This window comes from Bos indicus, chromosome 17 (assembly GCF_029378745.1).
Source record: "Bos indicus isolate NIAB-ARS_2022 breed Sahiwal x Tharparkar chromosome 17, NIAB-ARS_B.indTharparkar_mat_pri_1.0, whole genome shotgun sequence".
NCBI classification, from domain to species: domain Eukaryota; kingdom Metazoa; phylum Chordata; class Mammalia; order Artiodactyla; family Bovidae; genus Bos; species Bos indicus.
The window spans coordinates 28,397,398-28,423,018 of record NC_091776.1 but is presented as its reverse complement, the minus strand read 5'-3'; the positions used below and the strand labels follow the sequence as shown (position 1 = coordinate 28,423,018).

The window sequence follows — 25,621 nt, the reverse complement described above, 5'->3', positions numbered from 1 at the left end:
GTGCATGAAAGTGAAAAGTGAAAGTGAAGTCGCTCGGTCGTGTCCGACTCTGAGCAACCCCATGGACTGCAGCCTACCAGGCTCCTCCGTCCATAGGATTTTCCAGGCAAGAGTACTGGAGTGGGGTACCATTGCCTTCTCCGAGTAATTCTCTAAGATTCATCAAATCAAGGAAAGTGATTATATCTGATGACACGAAATATTGTAAAAGTAGAATATACCACATGGTTTCAATATATTAGTCTAGATAATTCATTAAGTACAACCTTTTTTAATGAAAATGCTTTTCATGTACCATTTACTGTTTAGAATGATACATAATTCTAAGCTCTTTTCAGAATAAATTGAAGGCATTAGAATAATCTGAAACTACTAAAACAGTTTTTAAGTTGCAAACTATATTAAATATTTTTATATTTTTAGGAAAATTAGAGGTCAGTGTGAGTTTTTGTGTTTTTTTTTGACTAATAAAATTTCATTTTTCAAAATGTACAGTTGGTGGGACCTGTTCATGCATTTTCACCAGCAGCTGGGGCATCTCCACCCTTGGTGTTTCTGGTGTAAATCACTTAAGCTCTGTGCTTTGAAACCAGTTCAATAAGTCCTTTACTAAGGAGTTCCTGAAGGGCTGCCCTGGCCTGGGAACCATGAATCTTCAGTCTCTCAGAGACGACAGCTGGAGTTATAAGCTTGTAGTTGGGAACTTCTTCACAGAGTTTGTCATATGTTGCTTTGTCAAACAAGACTAGGTTATTGAGCTTGTCCCAGACTTTACATTTGGACCAATTGTTTTTGGCCATGCCCCCAGATGGGTTCACTGGATCTTTGTCTTTCTTGGCCAACTTTCTGGCATCTTTCTTCTTCTTGTCATCCTTGGGCGACATAGGGAAGCTGTGAGAGCAGCTGTCACCACTGCAGCCTCGCTAAGATGTGAGACCAGTGTAAGGTTTTAAAAATATTTTTATCTTATGTATTAGACTAACACTTGTACGTTGAAACAGCATACAGAATTTAGGTAATTAAATTTCTTTTAAGGGAAGATACAAGACGTGTTGTGCATAAAACACTTAATCAGTTGTAGTTTAAAGCGTTGCTTTTTTTTTTTTTTCCTTTTCATTTCTCTGTAATATTTGGAGGCAGACCCAAAACAACTCCAGAACAGTGATGAAGAGAGATTCTGTACATTATAGCAAGGCTCTCAGGCTGCACTTAATTCTGCTATAATGACATCTGGCCAACATTCTAAGATGAAATTTTCAATAAATGCTGGCTACTAACACGATTCATTATGGTTTCTCCTGATAAAGGATGTGGGCAAAAATTGCTTTGGCTCTAAAAAAGCTTTCACTTCATTATGAGACTGGATCAATCACCATCAGTAGAAGATGCTCATTGGGCTACTTCTTTTGCAGCTGTTATGCACTTTGTTATCAGGGCCCATTGAAGGCACTAAGAAATTGTTTCTATTAGGCAGGCATTATTGCTAGACTCTTCTAAACTAAATTTGCTTTTAAGTGTATTTCTTTAGTAAAGAGATGGAACAATCAATCTGAACTGAGACCAATGTGAGATCACCTGCTTATCCATATAAAAGCAATGCCATTTAGATGACATTTTATTTGTGTTTCTGCACAAAAATAAATGAAAATATATTTTCCCACTGAACTGAGAAAGGGAAGTCATGTTACTCAATGATCACTACGTATTTGAGACAGAGAAGCTGAATATCATGTCCAGTACCTCTCTCCTTCCTGTTTTAACTTCTCTCCTCATAAGGAAAATTTAAATGTTGCTATAGATGGAGGTTGTAGTTAAACTAGAGCTTGAAACCATGTCCACCTGTCTCATCATTTCACATCTTTCTGTTGATTTTGTATATGCATTTTTGGATCATATAAGAAAAGAATTAGGTAAAACTTGAAATAAGGTTTTTCAGACATTGAAATGGGTTTAAATAGTCACCTCTGATATACAAGCATTATTTGCATTTCATACTCATGGTAAACACAATATATTGTAGCAGATTCCCTTAGACATGCTATATTTAAATTTTTACTGCTTTCCTCTCCTCTGAGTGCTCCAGGAAAATAAAATGCAGAATATTATATTACCCAGAATGACAATTAATCTCACCAGTCAGATTCCCTTTATTATAAAAGAAAAATTCAAAAGGTCACCTATCATTTCATAGGTAGTTTATTCTGAGTGTACCTAAAGAAAAGCATATAAATTAGAATATGTGAGCATGTTCAAGGGTTCTTACATGCTAAAGAAATGTGAATTATTGTAAAGGAGAAAGATATTTGAGAACAAGCATGCTATAGTGATTCAGAGTGACAACTAAAAATTTCCAAAATAGAACTTCTGAACCACCTCCAAATATCCAGCATGGGATTTTGTTTTGCCACATCTTTACTAGCAAAATAAGAGAGGCAATTTACCATCACTTATCAGGCTGCTTAGTATATCATAGCTGCTAAAACACTACAGCATTATTGGATGTAATTATTATATTATTCAACCTTCTTTAAACTGCTTGGGTATATAAGAAATAATTGGCTAGGAAATTTAGTTGGAAAACTTTTTTAAAGTAGGTAATTCTCAGCCCTTCCATAAAACCTTATTATGCTACACAGTCTTATCAGAAAAGATTACTGTATTTTGCTAACTTGTTAGCATTTATAGGTTTCTCTATCGATCCCTGGGGCTTTCCTGATAGCACAGCTAGTTAAGAATCTGCCTGCAATAAGGGAGACCTGGGTTCGATCCCTGGGTTGGGAAGATCCCCTGGAGAAGGGAAAGGCTACCCACTCCAGTATTCTGGCCTGGAGAATTCCATGGACTATATAGTCCATGGGGTCGCAAAGAGTCACTTTCACGTCACTTCACTTCACTATTGATCCCTGGGTTGGGAAGATCCCCTGAAGAAGGAAATGGCAACCCACTCCAGTATTCTTGCCTGAGAAATTGCATGGAAAGAGAACCTGGCAGGTTAGCATCCATGGGGTCACAAAGAGTCAGACACGACTGAGCCACTGAACAGACACATACACGTGTAGGCCCCAAGTGAATACCAATTTCATTGTCATCTCTATCAGCTCTGTAGAAACACTGATGTTCATGAAACACTTCTGAAGATTTGCTAACCTGTTAAAGAAGAAAATGGAGTAGATCAGAGATCATACTTATACTAGTTAGGTAGCATTATTAACATAACAAGTCAGCATCATATATATATATATACACACACACATACACATAAATAAAACAAATGAATCCTGAAGTGTTTTAATGGTTCAGAAATGTAGAGTTAGTACCAGTTTGTTGAAGTGCTTTGATCCACACAGTCATTCACACACTCAGGCTGATAGAAGCTCTGCCATCTTCATCTTGAAGCTTTTAGGCTGCCTTGGGTATTAACACCCAGCAAGTAGTAGGGAAAAGAACACGGATGACTTTAATGGGCCAGCCCTAGAAGTGTGAAGTTTACTTCCACACATATTTTGTTGGCTAGCACTCAGTCATGTTGTCATAGCTATTTAAGTGAGGCTGAGAGCAGCAGTCTAGATGTGTTCATGAAGAAGAGGTGAGCAGCCATCTGGTGTTGGTAGCAGTATTGCATAGTATTCATAGGACTATGGGAAGAATAATAGAACTTCACTTATCCAGATGCTACAGAGATTGCCATAGGTTATGAGATGGAAAATTTAACTTCTGAGATTGGGGCAAGAAGATGGAATTAAAACTGAATTAAAAATTAATAAAACAAAACTTGATTTTTACTGATTGGCCACCAGCCATCTCCTGTTCTCATTCTCCTTTCTTCTTTTCCCCTTCATTTTGCTGCTTTTTGGAGAATTGTAAATTATATCACAAGTTGTAAATACTTTCTAGTTTGATTCAGCTAATGTTTAGGAATTTTCAGCAGTAGTATCAAAACTTTAAAAATATTTATTTATACTTATATGTTAATATATGGACCCTTATTAGAATTGAAATACTATATAGAATCTTTGTTTGCAAATCATGCAGAATTGGACTGGTTTTGGTTGGGACTGAGTCTCTCCCCTTCAGCTTGCTCTAATCCCCTCTCCAAACCCATGTCAGATCTTAAAGCATCTCTAAGAGACAGAGTTGAAGCAGGCATTCTACTTTAACATCACCAAGAGTCATACCCAGCCAGTTTTAGTGTGCTTGATCCTGAATTCGATCGCCACTGTGTCTCTAGTCTTCCAGCCTATTTCAGTAATTCTCTGATTCAGTTCCTTACCCATCTCAACTTCATGTATGGTATGCTAATCAATATTTCCAATGGCTCTCAGAATCTTCTAATCACTTATTCTGGTTTGTTAAGTCTGATGAATTTTCCATTGATCTTTTTCATTTATAATCTTTTCCATTTCCTTCTGTCTATTCTGAGTTGATCCAAATGGGCAATATAGTTCCTATGCCACAATTTTCATCTTGAAATTCACAAAAGGCAATTGTGTTAATAGACTTTGAAGATGAAGAGTGGTTCTGGAAGAAGGCTGTGTTTCATCAGAGCATAACAGAGAGATAATTGACCCTGATCTTTAACCTTCTCCATCCTTGAATGTGGCCAAACCAGCTCCAGAAACTTCCCACTGTCTGTTTCTCCTCCTGCTGTCCCAGTCTCCTGCTCTTTTTCTAAGCTTTCTCCCCTACTCCTCACATCCCCTCTGCTTTTCCAGATTCTTATGACTGTTGTCACCTTCTTTTTGTAGCTAGTGAAAACTCATTTTTTTTCCTTTTCTTATTTTGGAGAGTTTTTTTCCCCTCATTCACAATCTATTCTAGTCTTGCCAAGGAAACTATCTATTCATATATAAAATAGCCTTTTAAGCCTATTATTTGCTAAACAATGCATTTCTTTACCTAAGGATTTTTCCATCAGATTATAAAGAAACATTCTCTACTCTTCTCTCCCACTCTAAGCTGAGGCTTATACAAGAAGAAGCTTTAGATGTAGAATTTTCTCTTTTGCAGCTCATGAGTAAAGAAAGATATATTGGAATGAACACACAGTAGGACCTGTATACAGAAACAAAGAAATTAGAGAAATTAAGACAATGAAGTCCATGTCTGGGTTTCAGTAGAGGCAATCAATGTACATGGGTATCATCTTCCACACTGTAATACCGCCTTTCTCTGCTTTCATTGTATATATTACCTTTTGGGTTTCAAACTTTCTTTGCATAATTTTACCCTTTGAATGATTAATTTTTTTAAATAGAAGGGTAGGTTGCTCTGCAAATATGTTGAGCAGGAATCTTGACCAGGATGTTTAAAAAGAAAAACTCTTCCTGATATATAACATTTATGATTTTTATGATCTCACTATGTGCACATATCTTGCGCTATTATCACTCTCTGGGCTCTCCATCTGATTTCCATAATGTATGATCATAGTGCACATGTTTATTACAACAGATTGGTAAATTAACTTATCATGGTTTCTCTGCATTTATATTTTCTTCTGATTTAAAATTGTAAGAGACACCAAGGCAAATTTGACAGTTACCTAATAAAGCTGAAATTCTGTCTATGATTGGAATACCCTGGGACCCTTCTGCCTTTGGCTCTCTGAATGTATGCTGTATGCTGGTGTTGCACTGATCAGAATGAGTCTGCCTGCAGTGAGCCCTGGGCATGCTCTGGGCTGTGAAACTTAAGGGGAGTGAGGGAAGGTATAATCACTGTGAGAGCAGCTTAGATACAATCGATCGATGCTCATGACACCAACAATGAACCTCTCTCTAGAGGGGCGTATTGCAGTTGTGAACTCAAGCAAGTATAAGTGTGATGGGGTGGAACTTCAATTTTTCTCCAAGTAAAGAAACTACTCCAGAGGTCACAGCTGATGAATGATCAACTGTTCCATTCTTTGGGTTGTCTGCAAAGATAGGCTGGTATTTAGAAAAACCTATTGATAATACCATGAAAGGCCTTTCTTAATTCTAAATATACACCTTTGCTTTGGGCTATTAGAGCAAGAAAACTAATTGAAAAGAAATTTGGCTACTGCAATCAAATATTGGGAACAATAACACTAAAAATCTCTCTTGAAAGTGAAATGCTGATAGTCTCATGGGTTAAGGGTAGAAGGAACCTTTAAAAGTTCACCTAATGGCTTCTCCTCTTGTGCTTGAATGAGTGCTAGTGGCCATTTCAACTTCTGGATGGAACATCTCAGGGATGAGGGGCTTACCCTCTTGCAAAACCATTACAGTTTTATTTCCTTGGAAATTGTACTGGGCTGGAATTTGTCTTCTTATTACTTATAGTTTTAGTCTCAGTTCTGACATTGGGAGCTACTGCTCAGTTCATTCTAACCTTCTGAAATCTTTTAAATATTTGAATGTAGTTCTTATGTTCCTGCTATAGTCTACATTTCTAGTGTTTGTTAATTCCAGTATTCCTCAAATGACATAATTTGTAGAAGTGTCAATTGTTTTTTGATTCCCTGGTGGCTTAGATGGTACAGCGTCTGCCCGCCATGCGGGAGACCCGGGTTCAATCCTTGGGTCGGGAAGATCCCCTGGAGAAGGAAATAGCAACCCACTCCAGTATTCTTGCCTAGAAAATCCCATGGATGGAGGAGCCTCATGGGCTACAGTCCATGGGGTTGCAAAGAGTTGGACACGACTGAGCGACTTCACTTTCAATTGTTTTTTGATAATCTCTGGATAACTCCAGTGTGTCAATATTTTTTGAAAATGTGGAGCCCAGCACAAAATTCAGTGTTTTGGATTTGGAGGGGAAAATGCACAGAACAATGGAAGTATACCTTTCCTTTTTTGATATTTATCTACAACTCAAGTTAATGTGAGTTATTTTAGCAGCCACATCCCATTATCTTATGATGGTCATTTTAAAACAAGAACTGCTCTTGCGTTAGGTCTCTCTCACTCTGAAACTGTACAGGTGACTTTTTGAGCCTTATTTGGGCTTTATATATCTCCCCAGAAAGTTGCATATTGTCTGTTACAATCCACTCTTCTAGCTCAACAAGAATTTTTAAGTGTATTGTTAATTATATCCAATAAATGGATCCATCCCTTAAGTTAGAGTCACCTATACTGTTAATAAAAATGCCTATCTGTTTAGTAAAAATGCCTTATGTGTTTTAATCAGATCACTGATAAAAATTAGAATAGGGTAGAGTGAAGTATATGTTTTAGCTGGTATCAATGTATTATTCACTGTTTGGATAAAGTTCATGCAGCTATCAGGCTTCTCTTGTAGCTCAATCTGTAAAGAATCTGTCTGCAATGCAGAAGACCTGGGTTCGATTCCTGGGTCAGGAAGATCCCCCGGAGAAGGAAATGGCAACCCACTCCAGTATTCTTGCCTGGAGAATTCCATGGACAGAGAGGCCTGGCAGGTTACAGTCCATGGGGTCACAAGATCAAATACAGCTTAGCGACTAAACCACCATACAACATCAATCTCCTGAATTCTACTGTCATCCAGCCTCCATTTCTCCTAGAGAATCATAGGAAAATTGGTCATATTTCTTTCTGAAATTAATATCTACTCTGTGGAGGTTATTCTTCATTACTAACATAGAGATTCTGTTACGAAGGAGATAAAATGGCATGATTTGTTCTCAGTGGAGCCATTGTAGTTGCTAGTAATTAATTTTATTTGAAAAATGTCCATAAAACATCCATTTAAAAGTTTATTCTTAAAATTTTCCAAATATGGATAAGAGGAAGCAGAGAGGGTTGCAGGGACAAGGACACTTAGCAAAAACAACCATGAGAAGTTGAATCTACATAAAGGACTCAATTCTAATTCCTACTGGTAGGAGAAGATTAACGTATACTTCATGCCTTAGCTTGAGCTGCTATGCAAATTGCCAAAGACTGAGTGACTTCAATACTTATCTCTCACAGTTATGAAGGCTGGAAAGTCCAAAATCAAGACATTGGTAGATCCAGTGTCTGGACAGCATCTGCTTCCTGGTTTGCAGAGTGCTGTTTTCTTTTTGTATCCTCACATGGTGATAAGCAGAGAAAGAGAAGGAACAAACTCTCTGGTCTCTTCTCATAAGTGTGCTAATTCCATTCATTTCACTCTCATAACCTCATCACACTCAAAGGCTCCTTCTCCTAATAGGTTCACCCCACAGGGTTAAGATGTCAAGGTATGAATTTTGGGAGACACAATCATTCAGTTCATAACATCTTGAAAGACTGACTTCAAAAGGAAGCCTGACCCTGATAGATCCATTGCTGAGTTCTATGAGGAGCAGAAGTATAACAAAAAACCAGAGCAGAGAGATTGAGGCAAAGATAAATAGAGCATATCATGCCAAAATTTTTATAGTCCACTTCCTCTCATATTTAAAAATTGGGGAGAATTTTGACTTTTCAGTTTTTCTGTACCTTATCCTGTTGTCAAATATTTGCCAATAACCATTCCAATTGTACGTGAATATTCTCTCCCTGCCCTTGCATACATTTCACAAGCATGCCTGTACTTGAGTCTTAAGGTTGGTTTAAAGCACCTTGGCTCTCTCTTATCATCTCCTTATCTACTTTAGACTGCTGTCCTCTGGTAACCAAATTGTTCTTTGCTTTCCAATTTCAGCATTACTCTTTTTATTAAAGAAGTGGAAACAAAATAGAAATTGAATAGCTTTATTTTTTCTCTGCTCTCATTATCATTATATGATATATCTTATACTTTGAGGCTATAACTTCCCTTTTCCCAAGCACTTAAATAAAGCAAATGTTCAGTGTGTGCTAACTGGAGAAGATATGGAACTATTTTTTTTTGGAACTGTTTTATCTATATTTTTTCATTCAATATGCAACAACAATGTAAAAGTATTATTATTTTCATTTTAGAAATGAAGAAACCAAAAATAAAAGAAATTAGGTATCTTTGTCAAAACCTCATAATTAAAAAAACAAGTCATACTTAGAATCAGGTCTGTTGTAAAATTTATTCTCATAAGCAATATATTCTATGATATCTTTTAAGAATTTTTAGTTTTTTATTTTAAAGCCTTACTGTAGGGCTTTAGCCATTCTAATTCAATCCTTATGCGAAGAGTCAACTCCTTAGAAAAGACCCTGATGCTGGGAAAGATTGAAGGCAAGAAGGAGAAGGGGGCAGCAGAGGATGAGATGGTTAGATAGCATCACTGACTCAATGGACATGAATCTGAGCAAACTCCAGGAGATAGTGAAGAACAAGGGAGCCTGGCATGTTGCAGTCCTTGGGGTCTCACAGAATCACATGCGACTTAGTGACCGAACAACAACAATTATAATTTCCCCTCCCAGGTTTGTGATAATGTGTTTTGTCTGTTTTTGTCTGAGACCTTCCTTCCAATTTTTTTTTTAATATATTCCTTTAAAAATCCAAGTTCATTGCATTTATCTATCAATAGATACATTATTTTCTTTTGTGATCCTTTATTTAGATAGTGTGGAGAAGGAAATGGCAACCCACTCCACTGTTCTTGCCTGGAGACGGCGGAGCCTGGTGGGCTGCCATCTATGGGATCACACAGAGTCGGACACGACTGAAGTGACTTAGCATTTAGGTAGTATTCTCAGGATGACGTTTAAAGTTAGCTCATTCCACTTGAGCCACATATCTAAACGTTAGGAATTGATAACCTTTATAAATGACTGTAGGTCATCAAAGCAAATCTATACTCAGCTGGAGACAGTGCTCACTGTTTCACCCTAGTGCTCTTGTTGGCAAGATGCTCCATGGGTGTGGAAGCCATTCTGAAGACATCAAGTAAACAATGCTGAGTCTGTGATCAATTCCCCCAAAGACTGAAGACTGCATTTACTATAATCACACACAGAGTAGCACACATATAGACACACTTGTCACTCAAAATCACCTATTTACATGTACTAGTAAAACAAGCATGTGTCAGGATGATGCTAGTGCAGTGATAATCACCTGGTTAATTCTGATCCCTGATAGTATCAGTTAGGGGGAATGGTGTAGAGGGAGTGATTTATTGTACTTCATTTTTTAGATTTGAATTTGGGGTTGCTCCTTACCAGATTATTATTCAAACTTCACTTTCAGAATTTTCTGTGTTACCTAGGTAGAATTAGGTTTTAATTTTTTGGAATCTGATCTTTTTTTTTTTTAATTTTATTTTATTTTTAAACTTTACATAATTGTATTAGTTTTGCCAAATATCAAAATGAATCCGCCACCGGTATACATGTGTTGGATGGGGAATCTGATCTTTAATAAACTATTTTTAAATTAAAAAACACATAAATTCGTCACTTTTTACAAGATAGCATGATTCTGATGATTATAATTTTTTATTCATATTAAAGTTTTCTTGTTTGAAGAGAACACGATTTTGCAAATATGATCAATAAACTGACTTGCTATACCAATTTTTTTTTTGTTTATACCTAAAAATAGAGTTTTTAACCTCTCCCTTTTAAATGGATTCAGTGGTTAGTAATTAGATTTAAATGTATAACTTTTCAGTTTTTCTCTAGTTTTCTTGACAGTAACTCCTTGAGAAACCCGTATGTCTAGAGGTAGCTTTTTTCAATCACTGTAACTTGTGTAGCACTTTAATTCCTTAATATCCAAGCGTCCACTATGTATATAAAATGTGACTTTAGACATGGAAACAGATCTGAGCTGAAGCTCCTGCTTAGCATGAGCACTTGACCATCTGCCTCTGAGCTGTGACCCAGGAATAGCGGTACTTCTTACTTCACATAGTTTACTTCGGACTATACAAGAACTCCTTACTATAGTCTTACTATAAAGACATTACTTGTATAAAATCTGGCCTTGGATTCTGAGCACAGCTGATTGCTGCGTTAGTCCCACGGAAGTTGTGCCATGTCTTTCTGACAGACCACATCCAGTGTCTGCAAATCCCTTGCTCTGATATAACTCAGTAGAGAGCATCATGTTCCCAATCAGGTATAGAAAGACATACACAAAGGAACTTCTCATTGAGCGTGTGTCTCCTGTGTAAATCAGCACATCTTGTTCATTAACACAGCTGAGGATAATCAGGCCACAGAGCCAAGAGCATATTGGAAGGGGTCCAGAAAGCTCCAAAGCCAGAGAGATGGAAGCAGATTGGGTTATGTCTGGAAATCAGAGTCTGCCTACTAAATACTACCTGCTCTCCCTGTAATCACTGACTGGGAAAAAAAAAAAAAAAAAACATTGCCCACCCTCTCCCCACCCCTGCTCAAGGAACTTTCAGATGAAGTCAGACAGAATCATCTCCCCTTGCTTTATGTAGATTATAGGAATATTCTCAAATAACCAACGCTGCATGCAATTTATTTTGTCTTACCCTCTGTTCTTCTGAATGACACCACTTGGCAGGAGGTTTTGCCACTTTCAGAAGGTTCAGGGCCTTAGTGGGTAGCAGGCTTCCTCGGTGGAGATTTATCATGTAGAATAATTCATTGAGCCATATGTTCCAATGAATATATACAGAATGTTGTAAATACATCTACTGCATTTCTCATTTGCTACCAGAGGGAATCCATCTTTCACATTTTCCAGCAGAGCACTTGACTGCAGATGGTAGAAAATATTTTGCTTTAAGTTTTATTCTGACTCTTCCCTCTGGTATGATTTACCTGGTTTTTATTTTCTGCTAAAGTCTAAGCTTTATGTGAATATTTCATTTAGAAATGCCATAAACTGTTGGATATTCTTGAGCTGATAATTTCCACCAGAATAATCTCTCCTGGCATTTGCCTGTCATAGCAGATGCCACCTGTTTAGGCACTTGTTCCTCGTGATGCAGGAAAGGATTTTTTAACCCTGAGTTAAAGCAGCATAACAAGAGTTCTTCTAATTGTTAGAGGCCTTTGATACAGATTCAGTCATAATCAGATAGTCTAGTCCATGTACTTCTTGTGTTTCCACCTTCCAGGCTGAGCTTGTGGTTGTTCCCTTTGAAACATGTTTAATATCAGTTATTTTAGCAAGATCACGAAGCAATGTCAGCTGAGCTCAAACTCAGTGTCTCAAGTTTTGATTAATGACTCGGAGCAGAGTTAATATTGGAGTGTGGATACTTTAGACTTTGTCCTTGATAGGGTTGGCTATTTTGGAGGGAAGCATAATAAAGCATAAAGAAGGCTGAGTACCGAAGAATATGATGTTTTCAAATTGTGGTGCTAGAGAAGACTCAAGAGAGTCCGTTGGAATGCAAGCATCTCCTTGCATTGCTTGCAATGCAAGGAGATCGAACTAGTCAATCCTTAGGGAAATTAACCCTGAATATTCGTTGGAAGGACTAATACTGAAGCTGAAGCTCTAATATTTTGGCCACCTGATGCAAAGAGCTGAGTCATTGGAAAAGACCCTGATACTGGGAAAGATTGAGGGCAGGAGGAGAAGGGGGCAACAGAGGATGAGATGGCTAGATAGCATCACTGACTCAGTGGACATAAGTTTGAGCAAATTCTGGGAGACAGTGAAGGACAGGGAAGCCTGGTGTGCTGCAGTCCATGGGGTCGCAAAGAGTTGAATGTGGCTGTGACTGAACAACCATAAATAATAAAACACAGTTTGGAACTGGGAAAAAAGTTAAGGAAGTAGAAATGATTGTTTCTGTATCTATTTTGTATGGAATCCTGAAGGTAGTTTGTGAGCCACAAAAGATTGGTTGCTTCTCTCTGTTTCATATGTGTTTACAGTTTCAGTTTCCAAAACATGAATTTGGATGTTAGGACTGTTTTGAGGCCTTAAACATGGAGAACATTCTTATTACTTTGTTGTCTCCCTAGTACCAGATACTCTGATCTTCTTCACTTTTTCAACCTGCTTTATTGATCAAATGCTACTTCATTTTCCACTCAGGATACATAGAAGAGGATAGATGGAGAAAGTTAAAGGGGAATAAAAAATAGGAGGGTAAACTATTAATGAATACCTTGGATAAAATAAACCAGTTGATTTTTTTTTTTTTTTTTCATTTTTACTACAGAACCTCAATGATCTCTTAAAACCTTTTGGCCTTCAAATGGCAAGAGCTGCCAATGCTTTGGAGGAGATTGGATTCATATTGTAAATGAAAAGAAGGGAGAGAGTGCAGGCAGAGTGTAAACTGATTGTGGTTGGAGAGACAGCAAGTTACATGTGAAACAAAATGTAGTTATTTGATTATTCATACCTCATTCTCACTTGAAAGCATGGAATAAAGACTGAACAACTGAATTCCAAATAAAATAGCTCTCAAGTAAATATAATTTTCCAATATAGCTGATAAAACATACCTTTTAATTTTCCACTCCTCCTGCTTCCTTCAGTTGTCTAATAAAGGAGATTTCCCTCCCATTTATATGTCCCCTGCAGTGATCTGTTAATAACCCAGATCAAAAAAAATGCTTGCTATTGGTCTACTACAATTGTGTGAAAGAAACTAGTGGCAGCAGACACAGCTGCTACCAGAAAAGACAGTTTGTTGGCAGCCTGACAGCTGTTGACTGTTTGAGAGTTTAAGTACCAAGGCCCTGAATACCCTGCAGTTATCCTATGGAAATACTGGAAATTCTCCAAGTTTAAGACATCAAGGATGTGACTGTCATGCCTGCCTGTGCCTTCTTTTATCAAATGTAGCTTTATCTTATCAAGTTAATGTCATTTCTGAGGCAGAAAAGAGGAACAAAAAGAATGTGCCTTCCAGAACACCAAATTCAAAATGGCACCTAGCTCTCTCATACCATGCTGTTTTTAGAGTTGTCATTAATGATACAAGATCAGGAACTGGGAATTCGTTTTGAACATCCCTCTGCTGCTTCATTTAAACCAGTTACAAACATGCTTTCATCTCCATCTTGAAAATCCCAAGTGCTCAGCATAGTAAAAAAAAAGTGTAAAACTTGCTTTACCATAGAATTTTACAAATATTCTTTATATAAATGTTTTTATTATTAAATAAGAAATTTTGTAATTTGTCAAATTATAGGAAGAATAAGAAAAGATTAACTTCTGCTTTAATTTAGAATTTGAGACCTAAAATTAAGACATTTATAGATATGTCTATAGTTCTTTCCATAGTTTTGTAGTGTCATTGGAAATACTATAATGAGAGTCTGCTTTACCAATCCTTTGTCAGTGGATTATGAGCAAAATCCATAGTCAGTAGCTGTTAGAATTATTTCTTTGTTCTGCTTCTGCATCGTCGTTTAGTTTCTTGCTGTATCTCAGACGGAATCAGGCTTTTTTGTGTTGGGCTGGTCTCTTTCTTGTAGAACAGAGTGCTACACTAATTGAAAAGAATTTTTAGTTTATTTGCATGCAATTGGTTAATGTTCGGTCTCTAGGACACATCAACTTGGACTGCACTAGCTATTTCTGTGTCTATTTGTTACTACACATAATTGCACGATGCTGGGGAGATAGTCCTTTATGCGCTCTTCAAAATGCATGAAAATGCCTCCAGAAAAAAATGTTTACTGCAGCTGCAATGGGGAGGATTTTTTTTTTAACCTCCCTGATGTTAGGAGAAAATAACTCTTGATTAGATTTCTACCTGGGAGACTTTGCTTCATTACTCAAAAGATTTTTCTTTCTGTTTCCCACAATCAAATATCACACCACTCCTCCATATAGTACCTGGAGTTGAGAGGTTTCCTTGTAGCATCTTCATGATTTTGAAACATAAATTAATCCTGTTGCATGTGAGTTTCATAGAGTACTACATTAAGCATCGTTGAGTAGCCCAAGAGCTAATTCTTGAAGCATTAATAAGATTTAAAAAGGTGAGAGTGTGAAAAAGAGGAGTTATAAGCCCATGAAATCTTTCCAGCAAAACAGTTCATAAGTTCATAAGAGGTGTGTTGAAGATGATTTTTGAATGGTGAGCAATCTGTGTTAGATGGATTATAGCTGACTCTTGAACAACCTTGGTATGAATTGCAAATTCACTTCTATGTGGATTTTCCCACTAAATTAAAACTGTAGTATTGTATGATCCATAGCTGCTTGTACCTGTATGTGCAACTTTGGATATGGAGGACCTACTCTAAAGTTATATATGGATTTTCCACTGCATAGGGTTGGTGCTTCTAACCCCTATTACTGTTCAAGGGTCAATTTATATATACTTGACAAGTCAGAAAAGGGAAAGTGCTAGATGGCTGGATGGTCTGTCATAAAGGGCTGATTTTAGACTTTACTCAGGGCTTCAACTGGGGATTATTCAGAATTATGTTAAAAAGATTCATCTAGTAGTGGTGTGAACGATGCATTTGAATAGCAAGGGGATTCTGCCTATCCCTTCTCTCAGAAAGGGAACCATCAGTTAGAAGTTTCTGTAAATTTTGTGACAGCTAGTAGGATGGTGACACTGGGATGGGAAAGTAGGGGATAAATATATGAGGAAACTGGAGTTCTCTGATGGTCCAGCAGTTATCTACCTTCCAATGCAGGGGTTGCTGGGTTGATCCCTGTTGGACAGCTAAGACCCCACATGCCTCAGGGCATCTAAGCCCATGCACCCCGATCTTATGTACTGCAACTAAGACCTGACACAGCCAAATAAATGAATAAAAAATAATATTTAAAAAATTAGAAAAAGAGGGAACACAGAGGTCTCATTTTAGAAGTTTAACCATTTACTCATATCCACACAGTTTCCAGCGTCAGTGATAGAAAATTTAAAATAACCCTGAGGTTATTGTAGTGGAATATTTCCAGGAATAGACAAGATAACAGTGTAAAAATCCAAGGACAGAGATAAATAAATTTGCTTTTAAAATGCATTGTATTTGAAGTTCTAAGGAAAACATCTAGGTGAAAATATGAAACAGGCAGCTGGGGGCAAGAGGAGAATTGGAGATCTGAAAGTGGATGGTGTGGGAATGAATGGGATTTTCAGTGAGGGTAACAATATTTCTACACGTGAGCTGTTCATTAACTTTGATGGTTATTTGAATAACATGTTTTATAGGATTAAATCACTTTGGTTGGTCATGTCTCATTAAGTAATGCATCAGTAAGTGAGCACATGAAGAATGTGGGAAGGAGGAAAGGAACAAATAGCCATCTTTTGTGGCATCACCGACTCGATGGACATGAGTCTGAGTGAACTCCAGGAGTTGGTGATGGACAGGGAGGCCTGGCGTGCTGCGATTCATGGGGTCGCAAAGAGTCGGACACAACTGAGTGACTGAACTGAACTGAACTGAACGGATGGAATGAAATATGTTAGTTTTGAAGACCTTACTAAATTATTAAAGAATAGTCTCCACAGTTTCACAGTTTGCTTGGAATCTGTTTGTCTGCTTTGGCTTGCTTATTTTTGTACTGTACTTGGTTTTACAGTGAAGAAGCTTCTACTCAGACTACTATTTAAACAGATTTTTTTGTTCTACATGAAGCCTATGGTTCTGCATAAACTCCTCAAAATACTTTGATCTGGATTATATTTAACTGCTATATTCAATGAATTTTAAAATTTTAGTACTGTAAACTGAATTGCAACACAGTGTTCATATTTTAGCGTTGCCTTTTAGTTCTTTTTTTCATACGAATACAGATAAATTTGGAAGTTAAAAAGATAAGTAGATGATAAAGTATTTGGTAATTGCCTAACATTCAGTATTTGGTAACTTTCTAAGATTCACTCAGTTTGACAGTTTAAATCCCCTAAATTATTGAAAGCGTGAGATATTCAGAAATTATTGTTGTTTTCAAAATTATTTAAAAAATTTTCTTCTTCATTATTGAAGTATAATTGACAAATAAATGTGTATATATTTAAAGTATACAACATGATAATTTGATGTAGATACATTATGAAATAATTACCACGATCATGTTAATTAACATATCTCTGACCTAACATAGTCACCATTTTTTGTGTGTGTGTATGATAAGAATCTGGTAAGATCTACTCTCAGCAAATGTCAATTATTTATACTGCAAAGTCACTTCTGTCGTGTCCGACTCTGTATGATCCCATAGATGGCAGCCCACCAGACTCCCCCCGTCCTTGGGATTCTCCAGGCAAGAACACTAGAGTGGGTTGCCATTTCCTTCTCCAGTGCATGAAAGTGAAAATGGAAGGGACGTCGCTCAGTCATGTCCGACTCTTCGTGACCCCATGGACTGTAGCCTACCAGGCTCCTCCGTCCATGGGATTTGTCAGGCAAGAGTACTGGAGTGGGGTGCCATTGCCTTCTCCGAATTATTTCTACAATACAGTATTATTAACTATAGATACTATGCTGTTCATTAGATCCCCATTCCTTACTTATAAGTGAGGACTTGGGCCATTTGACTAGCACCTCCCTCATTTCCTCCATCCCTCAGTGCCTGATAACCACCATTCTACCTCTGTTTCCTCGAATGTGACCTTTTCTTCTGTTAGATTCCACATATAAGTGAAATCACACAGGGTTTGTCTTTATCTAGCTACACTTAAAGTCCTCTAGGTTCATCCATGTTGTTGCAAATGGTGGATTTTCTTCTTACTCATGACTAAATAATGTTTATATATGTGTGTGTGTGCTTGTATCTCATATCTTCTTAATATTTTCTTCTGTTGACAGACACTGAGATCATTTCCATATCTTGACTATTGTGAGTAATGCTGTAATGAACACGGCAGTAGAGAGAGAAATCTCTTTGAGATACTAATATTGTTACTTTTGGATATATATCAGAAGTGGGATTACTGGATCATATGGCAGTTCTATTTTTAATTTTTTGAGAAAGGACTATACTGTGTTCCATAATGGCTGCACCAATTTACGTTCCCATTAACAGTGTACAAGAGATCCCCTTTCTCCACATTCTTGCCAGCACTTGTTATTTCTTGCCTTTTTGATAAAAGCTATCCTAACAGATGCTAGGTGATAATGATTTGTTATTTTTAATTGTAAGACCTTGTTGAGGCTTGATTTAAGGGGGTGAATCTAATAATCCATTTCAGGAGAGGCAGACCTGTATAAGACAAAACTTTTTAAAATAATTGACTTTCTAGAGGTACTCTGTGTAAAAGCAAAGTTCTGTCTAAACTTTTTCAGTTAAATAACTGGCATTAAATACCACCAGATTGGGATTTCTGTATTTAGCTACTAAACTAAATTGAGATGTGAAGCTTCGTAAAACGGTAAAAACAAAACAAAATAAACAAACCAAAAAACCTTCCTTAACCTGAACCTTTATTTGAAATATTTTTGACACTTTAAAAAAGTCCCTAAGCTTTTGAAAATTAATGCTTTGGCTCTTTTTCTCCCCCAAACAAGTGCCTTTGGGATAAATATTTGTGTTCTGTGCTGAATAAAAACCAAATGCAAAGCTGATGTATAGCACTTCTGAATAAGAGTGCAGAGTTATGCTTCTGCAATCCCCCTGTTGGGTATCTGTCCTTGTCTGTTGGCTTACGCTTAGCAACCCACTTATATTTAGGTGATAGCTGTGTGTAACATCCTCAAGGAAAGTTCTGATTGATCCAAAGAAGGAACGGTATTTGTGTAAGTGACAATCTCTTCAAAGGCTCAGGACTGGAGTTGCATACTGTAAGGAGTTAGGGGTTGTGACATGTTCATCCTAGCCACTTCATGTTATAATGTTATGTCTCCTCACATGGTGGATTTACACCACATCCTTATAAGATTTTTTTTTTCAACTTTCCTTTCCATTACAACCTATGGTATAAATGAAAAATTGCTTTTAAACAGATTTGGGGCACAATACCATGCTTTCTACCCATGAATCAATCTGTGAATATACACAAAGGTTATCAAGGAGCTTCACAAATAGTCTCTTGCAAGAAAAGCCCTGTTTTAAGCAGGATTACTGTCAGGAAAGCTCACTAAATACTGGGACTATCTGGGTTTTTATTTTTCTACTTAATATCTGTAACTAGAAACTTTTGAACATAATAGCAGTTATTCAGAGATGTTAAGAATATCATCATTAATCCAATTACTGTTTAATGTGATAATATTTTTTGAGAAAAAAGTATTATTATTATTATTTTAAATATAAATTTATTTATTTTAATTGGAGGCTAATTACAATATTGTATTGGTTTTGCCATACATCAACATGACGCTGCCACGGGTATACACGTGTTCCCCATCCTGAACACCCTTCCCACCTCCCTCCCCATACCATCCCTCTGGGTCATCCCAGTGGACCAGACCCGAGCATCCTGTATCATGCATCGAACCTGGACTGGCGATTCATTTCACATGTGATATTATACATGTTTCAATGCCATTCTCCCAAATCATCCCACCCTCGCCCTCTCCCACAGAGTCCATAAGACTGTTCTATATATCTGTGTCTTTTTGCTGTCTCGCATAAAGGGTTATTGTTACCATCTTTCTAAATTCCATATATATGCATTAGTATACTGTATTGGTGTTTTTCTTTCTGGCTTACTTCACTCTATATAATAGGCTCCAGTTTCATCCACCTCATTAAAACTGATTCAAATGTATTCCTTTTAATGGCTGAGTAATACTCCATTGTGTATATGTACCACAGCTTTCTTATCCATTCGTCTGCTGATGGACATCTAGGTTGCTTCCATGTCCTGGCTATTATAAACAGTGCTGCGATGAACACTGGGGTACACGTGTCTCTTTCAGTTCTGGTTTCCTCGGTGTGTACGCCCAGCAGTGGGATTTCTGGGTGGTATGGCAGTTCTATTTCCAGTTTTAGAAAAAAAACTATTATTTTTTAAAATTAATTTAAAAATTTTAATTGGAGGATAATTTTAGTTTTATTGTTACATTTAAAGTCTGGATTATTTTGTTATATATACTAATGTATAGATGAAAATAGGCCTCACTATATAAATCATCAAATGTCTTTATTTTCATTCTTTATTATCTTTGTAAGGGAGAGAAAAATGTTTACATATTCAGAAATCATTAAGGAATTCAATATAATGAGTACAGACTGTTACATTATTTATTGAAAAATCTTTCCATTTTCTACACTCACTTTGAAAGAAACAAAGTAGAAAGTACAACATTACACATTAGGAGCTTTGCTAATAATACATGTATTCATGCTGCATTATTGACTTGCCAGTATTTAAAATACTACTATGCTCAACTACTCTTCAATTACTAATGTCTATATTGAAGTACCAAAGGCAAGAATTTTCCATCTTATAATACATTACTATTAATTTTTCAAATTCTCACTGATACTAATACCACCAGGATAAATCCAGAGATAAACAAAAATTTTTCAGTAATTTGATTTAATCAACATAATACGTTGGGTTTGTGACAAAAAGTTTATACTTATTATTTTCTCACTTGCTATTTAAATTAAAAACTCAGTTTAGCTACTGCCTTAGCTTAGCTCCCCTGGAAGAAGAGCATGAGATGTGACCAGAGAGAGCCCAACATGAGGTAGTTTATTCAGGAAATGTCCCAAGGGATCAGGAAGGAAGGGCAGGAAGAGTGAAAGGGAAGAGAGAACAATACAAGGATGATTATGGGTGTAGACACAGTGAGGAGGGCCATTGTTCTTGTCCCATAGGAACTTGATGTGTCTCAGAACTCTCTGTCCAGGAAATCAAAATGGAAAGCATTTATCTCTTGGTTCCCATTTCTCATTAGTCAAAGATGAGTTCTTGGACAGAGGTTAATTCCCTTGTATTTCTGGACTGTACATGTATGAGTGCCAATGGGTTCCCACGGGTCTTCATGAGCTGGGGCATCAAAAGAGCCCTGGGGCAAGAAGCAAGAGGTGTGTGGTACATTAGGTGGGTGCTCTCAGGTTGTACGACTTCCTTGGTGGCTCAGACGGTAAAGTGTCTGTCTACAATGCGGGTGACCCGGGTTCGAGCCCTGGGTTGGGAAGATCCCCTGGAGAAGGAAATGGCAATCCACTCCAGTACCATTGCCTGGAAAATCCCATGGACAGAGGAGGCTGGTAGGCTACAGTCTATGGGGTCGCAAAGAGTCGGACACGACTGGGCGACTTCAATCAATCATCTCAGGTTGTACTGGCAAGGAGTAAGTGGAAACCAGTTCTGGAATTGACCTCTAAGGCTGGGACGGGACTACTAGGTAAAGCCAGTAGGATTTAAGTGGTGTCTAACCGCATGGACAGAGGAGCCTGGCCTGCTACATTCCACGGGGTTGCAAAGAGTTGGACACAGCTTAGCAACTGAACAACAGATTCAATACAGTTGTTTAGATACTATAACTGAGACTATGACTTCATAAATAACCTGCTGAGTTGCATATATATAAATCTAATTAAGATGCACATGTGAGCCATTTTATTATATTTTCATATCATCTGCTGCCTCTTCCCTAAAGGTGGACAATTTCTGCTCCTGACTCTCTTCCTCTTTCATTTATGGTACTGCCCTAGCTATAAATCTAGTAGTGACCATGGTCTCTCTTCTCCAGTCCCCATATTCAACTGTTCACCAAGTCTCAAAGCTTTAAAGTGCATGCATGCTATTACCCAAATCTATTCTTTCCTGCCTATTTCTATTAATATAGCTCTCATTATTTAGTTGCTAAGTTGTGTCCAACTCTTTGAGACACAGTGGACTGTAGCCCACCAAGCTTCTCTGTTCATAGGATTTCCCAGGCAAGAATACTGGAGTGTGTTCCCGTTTCCTTCTCCAAGGTATCTTTATGACCCAGGAATCAAACCTGCATTTCCTGCTTGGCAGGATGACTCTTTCTTTTACCACTGAGCCACCTTGGAAGCTCATGGATCTCATTGGTGGCTGATTATTTGGGATATCTTTCTTCTTTGTTTGTTATGGTCTTGGGCAATTAGACATATAAAATTATTCATACTGTCTTTGTAAGCCTTGACAACTCACCATGATTAGTGAGGAAAGTAAAATCTCATTTCGAGATTTCGTTGAACAATATGATTATTAGAATATGAAAAAATCTTCTTCTATTGGGTTAAGGGAAATTGGTAGGATTGGAAAAATGCAATAAAACAAAGGGCATGGAAAATGATTCTTACAGCATTTCGAGAAATTTGCAAAGTATACACTTCATATTTGTTCCTTCACTAAAGCCATGAACTATGTATTTCCTATATATGAAGTTTTCATTTCAGTGTGTTGATTAATAAACATTCAAACAGATGTCACATAACTTTTGAGGACTAAGATATTAAAAATATATAAAGAAGTCAACATGAAAATTGTAGTATTTACCAGTTGCATGTTGAGTAAAGTATGATGAAAATAATATGTAAAGTTCTTAAGAAAAATTCTGTGTGCATTATTGGGAATAAGAATAGTGCCAGAGTGAAGTAAGCCAGAAAGAAAAACACCAATACAGTATACTAACACATATATATGGAATTTAGAAAGATGGTAACAATAACCCTGTGTATGAGACAGCAAAAGAGACACTGATGTATAGAACAGTCTTTTGGACTCTGTGGGAGAGGGAAAGGGTGGGATGATTTGGCAGAATGGCATTGAAACATGTGTAATATCATATATGAAACGAGTTGCCAGTCCAGGTTCGATGCACGATACTGGATGCTTGGGGCTGGTGCACCGGGACGACCCAGAGGGATGGTACGGGGAGGGAGGAGGGAGGAGGGAGGAGGGCGGAGGGTTCAGGATGGGGAACATGTGTATACCTGTGGCAGATTCATGTTGATATATGGCAAAACCAATACAATATTGTAAAGTTAAAAAATAAAAATAAAAAATAAAAAAAAGAAAAAAGGGAAAAAAAAAAAGAATAGTGCCCACTTTGTAGAGTTATTTTGAGGATTAAATGAGTTAGTACATGCAAAGTCCTTGGAGCAGTTTTGATATACATATATACAATTAATGTTTACAATTAACATATACAATTAATGTTTATTATTATTATTATATCACTTTTCCTATTTTAGCTAAATATTTAAATATTTTACTAAGTTTTAATAAATTGACTAGAACATGAATGTTTGAAAATTAATCATGTGAATCTTGAAAAGGTCCTCCTCTTTTTTTTCAAATATGTAACTTGTCTAAAGCAGTCTTTTACTTTGCACATGTTTGTGAGTGTGTGTGTGTGTGTGTAGTGAGAGGTTGCTCACAGAGCTATTTGCTATTTAATTAACAAAATTCTAGAGGAAAATACTCTTTGCTTTTTGTATTTCAGAACCTAAAATTGTTAGCAATTAATACAACGAGCCAGGTCGGTAGGTGCCCAATATGCTACTGAAGAAGAGTGGAGAAATAACTTAAGAAAGAATGAAAAGATGGAGCCAAAGCAAAAACAACACCCAGTTGTGGATATGAAGGGTGATGGAAGTAAAGTCTGATGCTGTAAAGAGCAATATTGTATAGGAATACAACCTGGAATGTTAGATCCATGATTCAAGGCAGATTGGAAGTGGTTAAACAGGGCTTTCCTTGGGCTTCCCTTGTGGCTGAGCTGGTAAAGAATCTGCCTGTAATGTGGGAGACCTGAGTTTGATCCCTAGCTTGGGAATATCCCCTGGAGAATGGAAAGGCTATCCAATCCAGTATTCTGGCTTGGAGAATTCCATGGACTAGTTCATGGGGTTGCAAAGAGTCAGATATGATTGAGCGAATTCCACTTTCACTTTCAAACAGGAGATGGCAAGAGTGAACATCAGCATTTTAGGAATCAGTGAACTAACATGAACTGGAATGGGTGGATTTAACTCAGATGACCCTTATATCTACTACTTTTGGCAAGAATCCTTTAGAAGAAATGGAGTAGCCATCATAGTCAACAAAAGAGTCCGAGCTGCAGTACTTGGATGCAATCTCAAAAACAACAGAATGCTCTCTGTTCATTTCCAAGGCAAACCATTCAGTATCACAGTAATCCAAGTCTATGCCCTGACCAGTAATGCTAAAGAAGCTGAAGTTGAACGGTTCTATGAAGACCTACAAGACCTTCTAAAACTAATCAAAAAAGATGTCCTCTTCATTATAGGGGACTGGAGTGCAAAAGTAGGAAGTCAAGAGCTACCTGGAGTAAAAGGCAAATTTAGCCTTGGAGTACAAAACGAAGCAGGGCAAAGGCTAACAGAGTTTTGCCAAGAGAACGCACTGGTCATAGCAAACACCTTCTTTCAACAACACAAGAGAAGACTCTACACATGTACATCATTAGATGGTCAATGCCGAAATCAGATTATATTCTTTGCAGCCAAAGATGGAGAAGCTCTATACAGTCAGCAAAAACAAGACAAGCAGCTGATTGTGGCTCAGATCATGCACTCCTTATTGCCAAAATCAGACCTAAATTGAAAAAGTAGGGAAAATACTAGATCATTCAGGTATGACCCAAATCGAATCCCTTACAATTATACAGTAGAAGTGACAAATAGATTCAAGGGATTATATCTGATAGACAGAGTGCCTGAAGAACTATGGACGGAGGTTCATGACATTGTACAGGAGGCAGTGATCAAGACCATCCGAAGAAAAAGAAATGCTAAAAGGCAAAATTGTTGTCTGAGGAGGCCTTACAAATAGCTGAGAAAAGAAGAGAAGTGAAAAGCAAAGGAGAAAAGGAAAGATATATCTATCTTAACGCAGAGTTCCAAAGAATAGCAAGGAGAGATAAGAAAGCCTTCCTCAGTGATCAATGCAAAGAAATAGAGGAAAATAATAGAATGGGAAAGACTAGTGATCTCCTCTAGAAAATTCAAGATAGCAAGGGAATATTTCATGCAAAGATGGGCACAGTAAAGGACAGAAATGGTATGGATTGAACAGAAGCAGAAGATATTAAGAAAAAGTGGCAAGAATACACAGAAGAACTATATAAAAAAAGATCTTCATGACCCAGATAACCATGATAGTGTGATCACTCACCTAGAGCCAGACATCCTAGAATGCGAAGTCAGGTGGGCCTTAGGAAGCATCACTACAAACAAACCTAGTGGAGGTGATGGAGTTCTAGAGCTATTTCAAATCCTAAAAGATGATGCTGTGAAAGTGCTGCACTCAATAGGCCAGCAAATAGGAACACTCATCAGTGGTCACAGAACTGGAAAAAATCAGTTTTCATTCCAATCCTAAGGAAAGGCAATGCCAAAGAATGTTCAAACTGCTGCACAATTGCACTCATCTCACATGCTAACAAGGTAATGCTCAAAATTCTCCAAACCAGGCTTCAACAGTACATGAACCATGAACTTCCAGATATTAAAGCTGGATTCAGAAAAGGCAGAGGACCAGAGATCAAATTGCCAACATCCTCTGGATCCTCGAAAAAGCAAGAGAGTTTCAGAAAACATCTATTTCTGCTTTATTGACTATGCCAAAGCCTTTGACTGTGTGGATCTCAACAAACTGTGGAAAATTCTTCAAGAAATGGGAATACCAGACCACCTGACCTCCCTCAGAAATCTGTTTCCAGGTCAAGAAGCAACAGTTAGAACTGGACATGGAACAGCAGACTGGTTCCATATTGAGAAAAGAGTATGTCAAGGCTGTATATTGTCGCCCTGCTTATTTAACTTATATGCAGAGTACATCATGAGAAATGCCAGTGTGGATGAAGCACAAACTGGAATCAAGATTGCCGGGAGAAATATCAATAACTTCAGATATGCAGATGACACCACCCTTATGGGAGAAAGCGAAGAGCTAAAGAGCCTCTTGATGAAA

General features: G+C 37.4%; 1 pseudogene; it reads right to left on the bottom strand.

The window, feature by feature from the left end:
- Positions 1 to 474: 474 nt before the first annotated feature.
- LOC109571040 (small ribosomal subunit protein eS25 pseudogene) lies at positions 475 to 884 on the bottom strand (annotated as a pseudogene).
- Positions 885 to 25,621: the final 24,737 nt, after the last annotated feature.